Here is a 9,083-nt window from a genome sequence, read left to right on the forward strand (position 1 = left end):
GTCCGGGGCTTGGTCTGGAAGTCGCGTTTCGAGGGCTCAGAGAGCCGGGGTGCAGGGGACGGCTTTGCTAGGGAAATATCTCCGAGTGAAGGTGGATTGTCTTTAATAGGCACTCACTTGCCTCTAATTATGTCCGGGGATAGCATGGACTCGATGGGACAAGCGGCTGTGGATATTCGGGGCATTTCCTATGACAATTGTGGATGGTGGAGCGTATCTCAGCATAGAGTGTGTCCTCTACTTGTCAGGGCCCCTGCTCAGGGACACAAGCTAACAACCCCACTGCCTGTGGGTGTCTCGGGAGAGACTGGTGTTAAGTGACTAAACCCTAACAGAAAATCCAGAGTGAAGCCCCTAAGGCGCTCATGTGTCACCTTTGACAAGTTTCCAGCAGTTCCTTCAGCCAATCCGTGCCAGACGTCGTGCTCTGCACTCCTTTGGACCCCACTGGGAAGGCTGAGAGGGGGGGTTTGATGCTTGGGCAACTCACAGCCTCCATGCATTCTGCCCAGGCATGCACCATGGAGAGGTCACTCCATAGTCAACACACAGCAACCAAAACAACACTGATGAAAGAAGTTCAACAGTTTGATTGTCATTTTTACTCATTACTGTCTTCCCAACACCACCTATTACCTTCCCAGGGTTTTTTCATTGTGTATTACTCTCTCCTTTATAGGATACTAAATCTCCTGCGTTAAAGACTGTCTCAGATGGTCTTAAACAATGGCTCAGTGCTCTTTGAGTTTTCAATTAGTCAGTTATGTAGTAAAATGGAACTAATTGTGGTATCTTCTAACACAGGAGGACAATTGCACACAGCAGAATGTGGTTTGGGATATCGCCTATAGGCTAATTGATAGAGACTATAGTCCCCAACTATCTAGACTGAATTCTTTGTGTGAACCGTCCATATCTATTGGTTGTCAGCTTGCAGTGTAGTTCATCAATTAATTTTTTGCAATCTTTTGGCAATCATCACCTGATTCCTTTCACAGAGTCCATTGTTGAAAGGACTTTCAGCTGTGGTATTCATGCTCATGATGTTCATATTTTCACACATGTTTCTGAACTTGTCATCGGCAAATTCCCCTCCATTATCAGTCAGAAACTTTGCTGGTGTTCCAAATCTATAACTGCCCAAGACCGTAACTTGCTATTACTTTACAAAATTAGTACCTGATTTAGCAATCGACTAAAGAACAAATTTTAGACAGACATGGCAGAGCAGATGAAGTGCCTTAACTGCAATATGTGGGAGATTGTGGAGAGCATTGTGATGCTGGACAAGCAGATCTGCGGTAAGTGTCTGCAGCTCAAGTAACTTCATCGCCGAGTTGTTGAGGTGGAATCCGAGCTGCATACATTGTGCACCAGCAGAGAGGGGGAGACTTACCTGGACTCAACATCCTCGGAGGCAGTCACACCCTTTAGGTTAAGTTGAACTTCAGAGCTCGTGAATGGTCAGGGAAAGGAGGATGTGACTGAGTCAGACAGGTTTGGAGATGCAGCACCTAGTGATGGAGGACACTTGACATTGACCAAGAAGCCTGAGGTATTTGCTACCTGTGTGGATGAGAACAAGAACAAGGGTGGATGGACAAACTGACCATAGCACAATGGTGTAGGAAGTCATTCAAGTGGGGCAGTGAAACAGAATGTGGCAATGATAGGTGACAGTATAGTCAGTGGATGGATACTTTTATCTGCAGCTGTGATCTGTAGTTCCAAAGGTTGTGTGCCTTCCTGGTGCCAAGGTGAAAGTTACCTCCTCATGGCTGGAGATGAATTTGGAGTGGGTGGGGGAGGATCCAGTTGTCAGGGTCCACATGGGAAGAAACAACATATGTAGGAACAGGAATGGTGTTCTGCTGAGTGGGTTTGAGGATTTAAGGTACCAATTAAAATGCAGAACCTCAAACATGATAATCACTGATTATTAACTGGACCACGCACCAATTGGCACAGGATCAAGAAAATTAGAGAATTAAATGTGTGGATCAGTGAGTGGTGTGGAAAGGAGGGGTTCGATTCATTGACACCATTTCTGTGAAAACAGGGAGCTGTTCCATTGGTATGGGCTCCACTTAAACCAGGCTGGAATCAGTGTCCTGATGAATGGTATAACTAGGGATCTGGGCAGGGCTTTAAATTAAAAGGGTGGGGGAGGGTTCAGGTGAAGGGAGATTTATAAAACTAAAGAGAAAATTCCAGGCAATAGAGCAGTGTACTGAATTGACTACAAACAGCAGAGTAGGACAGGAATGAAAGAGAGTTTAACGGTAATAATGCATCAGGGAATAAGGTCTATGTAAGCAATAGTAGTAAAGCAATAAAATTAAAGGCTCCTTCTAGGAATACGTAAAGCTTTCATCGAAAATTGATGAACTAGTGGCACAAATGAAGATACATTATTTAGACTTAATTGCCATTTCGATCCCGATATGGAGCTTTGATGGTTGAAGTCATCACCGGGAATGATAGGGCAAAGGGATGAAGCATTAACATGGGTGTTAGAGCAAAATGGAGTTGTGAGTGGAGGGTGGGTTTTAGTTGGGCTGGAGAATGTTATTGACATTGAAAGATATTATCATATGGAATGATCCCCAAGGATTAGAACTTTAAATTTGATGGTTTGGGGTCCTCAGAACAAATGTAGTTCAACAACAATATGCCAGGTGGATAGAGGAGCTTGGATGGGATAGGATGTGGGCAGCAGAGTTTTAGCAGAGCTGAGGTTTATTAATCTTGTAAATGGGATATTAACCGGTAGGGCATTGGATAAAGTGAGGTTCAAGATGGCAAGTTCATGGATGAGAGTTTTAACAGCACATTGACTGTGGAGTGAATGGAGGACTTTGATGTTATGGAAGTAGGTGGTCCTTGAGATGAGAAAAAAAATGAATTCCTGAATCTCTTTGTGGGGTCGAACGGAAAGCGAAGGTTACAACCATTACGGGTCTGACGAAGACAAAAGCCAAGGAGAAGTAATAGAGAGTGGAAGATTGCAGAATTTGTGCTGTGGACATGAAGATTGTGGCTCCTGTCCTCCCAATGTTTAACTGGAAGAAACTGTGAATCATAAATGTTTCATGTCATTCAAGCAATCTGAAACTCAGTGGCAGTGGAAGGGTTGAGTGTGGTAATGGAGAGGTAGAAATAGGTATCGTCAGTGTACATGTGGAAGCTAACCCGATGTGTTCTGATAATATCTTCAAAGGGCAGCATAGAGATGAGAAAGACCAGCTGGAGGGCTACAGTAGATCCGTGGAGGCGCCATGAAAAAAGTGGACAGCAGGTAAGAGTACAATCACACGAGGACAGTGCCAGTTCTCTGGTGAATGGATCAGAGACATTGAAGGAGAATTGCATGGTCAAGCGTGTCAAAGATTACAGAGAGACTGAGGAGGTCTTTTGGATGGATTGTGCACCACAGTAACAGTCACAGAAGGTGTGATGTTTCACTTTGTTTAGGACAGTTTGAATATTATGTCAGGGGTAGAAACCTGATTGAAGAGATACAAATATGAAATTGTCTGAAGGATGCACACAGATTTGGGAGGCAAAAACATGTTGAAGGGATTTGGGGAGGAAAGAAAGGTGTGAGCTGGGATTGCAGCTTTTTTAAGGAGAGAGGGTTGTGTCTTGCCTTTTGAGGAAGGTGTGACAAAGCTGGTTTTAAAAGGGATGGGGAAGAAGGTGAGAAGAGTGACACATGTCAAACATTAACTAATATGGGACCAGGAACAGAAGTGGTTATTATTCGAGTGGAAATAAGCTCAAGGTTGCAGGAGGAGTGTTTCAAGGACTAGACAAATTTACATAGAGATTGAGGGGAGATAGAACAGAGATTGGTGAAAGCAGTTGGTTCTGGACAGAAAGGGTTGGTTTGTTGGGCAATTGAAAGTTGATTTCAACAGGAGCAGGTGAACAGTTGCTCTCAACGTTAGAGTTGCTGAATTTGTCATATGTTGTTGGAGGTGAGGGAGGAGGATGTAAGGGAAAGAGGTTTATAATGTGTACTGGCGGTGAAGAAGAGACTCGGGATATCTTTGCATTCCAGGATGCCCCTGGAGAAATTCCCTCATAGAGGACAATGAGGCCCAATTATTGTGGTCCAGCATAAACCAGCTGTGGAGCAGAAACTCTCAAGAATCCAGCCAATGGGTTAGGAACAGCAAATATGAGGCAAGAATAGGACATTCTATGAGTGAATGAGACAGTCAAGCTACCGACAAAGATTAGATGTTTCTCTCACAGTTGAATGCATTTTGGCCTCTTTGAGAAACTTTATTTTTCTGCACTTTTGCCTCTTCTAACCATGTAAGTTTGTTCCTAAAAAACAAAATAGTGTCATGAATTGATCCAATGGTCAATTGTATAGATTGTCAGAACATCCTTGCCTGAAGTTGTTCTAAGGGTGCAGAATATACGATTTAGTGTTACTGCTCCTTTATGGGGAATTAATTTGATGTCTTTTGATGGTGTACGATTGCTGTCACTCCACGAATCCAGCAATTAAATTGACATTGGGATATTTCAGGTTATATCATTTTGTTTACCTACATTAATATTCATCAATAATATTCTGATAATTATACACGACTATCCAGAATCTTGTCAAAGATAATCAGTCATCTCATTGTCCTTCACCTGCTCACAAGGATTTCAGGAATATAAAAGAAAGTGATTTATAAACCTATCAGCCCTGCTCCATATTGATGTTCGATACTTTTTATTGACACAATTTCCCATTCAGTGTAAACAAATATTTCACCCCATTCTTCAGCTCCTCTCTGAATTTCCTCTGTGTCAGTCCATAGATACAAGTATTTGTGCAGGAACTGAGAAGCTTCAGCATGTACCCAGCTTGTTGGCTAATATATATCGGGTTACTGTAATATTTCTTTGTATAGAAAAAGTTTATCACTGGCCGGTTTATCACAAGGGCAACATAGGTCATCCACAACAGTATGAAATTGGCAGAAATAGTGAAAAGTAAAATCATGGAATTCCTCCGATTCTTCACCTCTGGATCATTCTGATTCTCACTGTTGCTCCGGAGCCCCCTGCGTACTCTGTTTGCCATTATAATGTGTCTGACAGTCAAAGCATTGAACAACAGAATTAAAAGCATTGGCAAGATAGGGGTTATGATGCTTTTGATACACGCGAATGCCCTCCATAAAATGGAGGTGAGGTAATTAGAATTTTCAATACAATACCAAGGTACGTTGTCAATTATAAATACAGGGTCACCTGCATAGTAATAGGGAATATTTACAAGACAGCTCATCACAAACAAGGTGGCAAGAACCACTGTCGCTGTTTTCTCTGTGTTATATTTTGATTGTAGCTTCTGACAGCAAATTGTTACAAAGCGATCAAAAGTGAAGGCGACAGTAAACCAAACAGAACAGTCTAAAGCTGCAGAGTATGCAACAAGGTTTAGCATACACACAGGAGTTATAAACAGGAAATTAATTGGAAAGTACATGATATTAATCCGGTGTAATATCACATGGATGATAATCAGCATTAGATCCGCCACTGCCATGGCCACCAGATAACGAGTGATACATTTGGAGAGACCGCAGTTTCCTCGAGACAAAATCACAATCGCCACCAAGTTAACTGTAAGAAACAGAAAACATGAAATTTACCTCAACACTGTCTCCAAACATTTTTGAAGAATCATCTAAAGTTGAATAAGACAGTATGAAAATATGAGGTTTCCAGATCTGAATTAAATGTAATTTAATTAAATGTAATAGTCAGCATGTCTTTGTCAGGAGGAAATGGTGTCTAACAAACTTGATTGAATTTTTCGAGGAGGTAACTAGATGAGTTGATGTAGTCTACATGGACTTCAGTAAGTCTTTTGATAAGGTCTCACATGGGAGATTGGTTAAGAAGGAAAGAGCCCAAGGGATCCAGGGCAATTGGCAAATTGGAGCAAAAATTGGCTTTGTGGCAGGAGGCAGAGGGTCATGGTCGAGCGTTGTTTTTGCGATTGGAAGACTGTGACCAGTGGTGTACTGCAGGGATCGGTGCTGGGATCCTTGCTGTTTGTAGTGTAAATTAATGATTTAGATGTGAATAGAGGAGATATGATCAGTAAGTTCACATGTTATACAAAAATTGGTGGTGTCATAAATAGTGAGGAGGAAAGTCTTAGATTACAGGACGATATAGATGGGCTGGTAAAATGGGTGGAGCAGTGGCAAATGGAATTTAATCCTGCAAATTGTGAGGTGATGCATTTTGGGAGGATTGACAAGGCAAGGAAATATTCAATGGATGGTAGGACCCTAGGAAGTACAGAAGGTTAGCGGGACCTTGGTGTACTTGTCCATAGATCACTGAAGGCAGCAGCACAGGTAGATAAGGTGGTTAGGAAGGCATATGGGATACTTGCATTTATTAACCGAGGCATAGAATACAAGAGCAGGGAGGTTATGATGGAGCTGTATAAAACGTTAGTTAGGCCACAGCTGGAGTACTGTGTACAGTTCTGGGCACCACACTATAGGAAGCATGTGCTTGCACTGGAGAGGGTGCAGAGGAGATTCACCAGGATGTTGCCTGGGCTGGAGCATTTCAGCTATGAAGAGAGACTGGATAGGCTAGGTTGGTTTTCCTTAGAGCAGAGAAGGCTGAGGGGGGACCTGATTGAGGTTTACAGAGTTATAAGGGGCATTGATAGGATGGATAGGAAGAAACTTTTTCCCTTAGTGGAGGGGTCAATAACCAGGGGGCATAGATTTAAGGTAAGGGGCAGGAGGTTCAGAGGGGATTTGAGGAGCCATTTTTTCACCCACAGGGTGGTTGGAATCTGGAACACACTACCTGACGAAGTGGTAGATGCAGAAACCTTCACAACATTTAAGAAGTATTTAGATGAGCACTTGAAACGCCACAGCATGCAAGGCTACGGGCCAAGTGCTGGAAAATGGGATTAGAATAGATAGGTGCTTGATGGCTGGCACAGACACGATGGGCATGTTTCTGTGCTGTATAACTGTATGACTCTAATTTAAAGAACTATTTATTTGTAGCAGGGAAATCTGTTGCTAAAGAAGGTATTGGAAAATTAAAATGGAAAACAAGTTCTGGGCTTCAGATAGCAAAACATTTGCTGTGGTAAAAGCAAAAGTAATGAAGTTTTTCTGGAGAATTCTGGTACTCAAAACACCAGTGTCTCCAAAAGTAGATGATTGCATCTCAGCTCTGCACTGTTGGGTTCTGATGATGCTACCTTCAACAACAACACTGCTGAATAATCTTCCTTTTCCTTAAACACAGATTCCCCTTACCACCCACTGTTGGTGAGAAGATCCTCAACCATGTTTAAACCATTTCCCGCACGTCTGCCCTAAACCTTCCCCTCCCTCCCAGAACTGCGACATGGTTTCCTTTGTCCTCCCTTCCTACCCGACCAGTCTTCACATCCAAAGGTCATCCTTTGCCATTTCCACCACCTCCAGCGTGATGCCACCACCAAACACATCTCCCCCTTCCCTCCCCTCTCAGCATTCCGAAGGGATCTTTCCCTCCACGGCACCCTGGTCCACTCCTCCCTCACCCCCAACGTCCCCTTCACCCAGCATCTTCCCATGCAATCGCAGGAGGTGTAATACCTTCCCTTTTATCTCCTCTCTCCTCACCATCCAAGACTCCAAACCCTCCTTCCAGATGAAACAGCGATTTACTTGTACTTCTTTCAATCTAGTATACTATAGTTACTGTTCACAATGCGATTGCCTCTTCATTGGGGAGACCAAACACAGTTCGGGTGACCAATTTGTGGAACACCTCCATTCAGTCCAAAAACATTACCCCAAGCTTTCTATTGCTTGCTATTGTAATTCACCACCCTGTTCCATGTCGTTGGTCTGCAGCAGTGTTCCAGTGAACATCAACCCAAGCTCGAGGAACAGCACCTCATCTTCGCATTAGGCACTCTACAGCCTTCTAGACTCAACAATGGGTTCAAGAATTTCAGAGCATGACTGCCTTTTCATTCCATTTTATTTTGTTTTATTTTATTTCAGTTTTTTTAAACCATGGGCCTGTCATAAACTTGTCTTTCAGATTTGTACTTTTGGACAGATCTGTTCATTATTCTGCCATTAACACTCGCTCTGGCCTAATGATTTGTCTTTTCATATTGCTAAATCCTCCCTTTGCCTTTGTTCCGTGACATCTTTGTAATTTAATCTCGTTTGCCCTATGCCCTATCACACACCTTTTCTTTTGTTCTTCTTTTCCCTCTCTCCTTTTCACTTGTTCAAAGCCTATTACATTCCTAACATTTGCCAGTTCTGATGAAAGATCACAGACCCTAAACGTTAACTCTGTTTCTCTTTCCACGGAGGCAGCCAGACCTGTTGTGTATTTCCAGCACTTTCTGTTTTTATATCAGATTTACAGCAGCCACAGTATTTTGCATTTTTATTCTGGAGAGTATATCTTCACCTTGCTGGGTTACAGACTGTACAACATGGAGAGTGCACTGTCATCCTGTTGGGTTACAGTCTGTACAGCCTGGAGAGTGCACTCTCGTCCTGTTGGGTGACAGACTGTACAACATGGAGAGTGCACTCTCGTCCTGATGGGTTACAGACTGTACAACATGGAGAGTGCACTCTCATCCTGTTGGATTACAGACTGTACAACCTGGGCAGTTCAATCTCACCCTGTTAGGTTACAGTTTGTACAACATTGACAGTGAACTCTCTTATTTTTAAACATTGGCCCGGCAAAGTGCAGAATGCAAAAGTCTCGAGGGATGGATCATACACCAGTGACAGAAATTGCCAGGTGTTCCCTTTCACTTCCATTGAGAAAGAAAATCAAAGCTAAGTTCAAACAAGAGAAACCTCTGCAGTTATGTGATATGTCACCATGAAATAAAATTACAATACAATAACTCCTAGAATCCTCAGTTACACATGCAACCCACTTAACAACATTAAAACATTTAAAATTGCTAAGTTATTTCTGATCTGATGTTGATGCAGACTCTATGAAAAGTTTCTATTGTAAACATTAAAGGGGATTGATATTTTAGTATTTTCTAT

Source organism: Heterodontus francisci, chromosome 4 (genome assembly GCF_036365525.1).
Source record: "Heterodontus francisci isolate sHetFra1 chromosome 4, sHetFra1.hap1, whole genome shotgun sequence".
NCBI lineage: Eukaryota > Metazoa > Chordata > Chondrichthyes > Heterodontiformes > Heterodontidae > Heterodontus > Heterodontus francisci.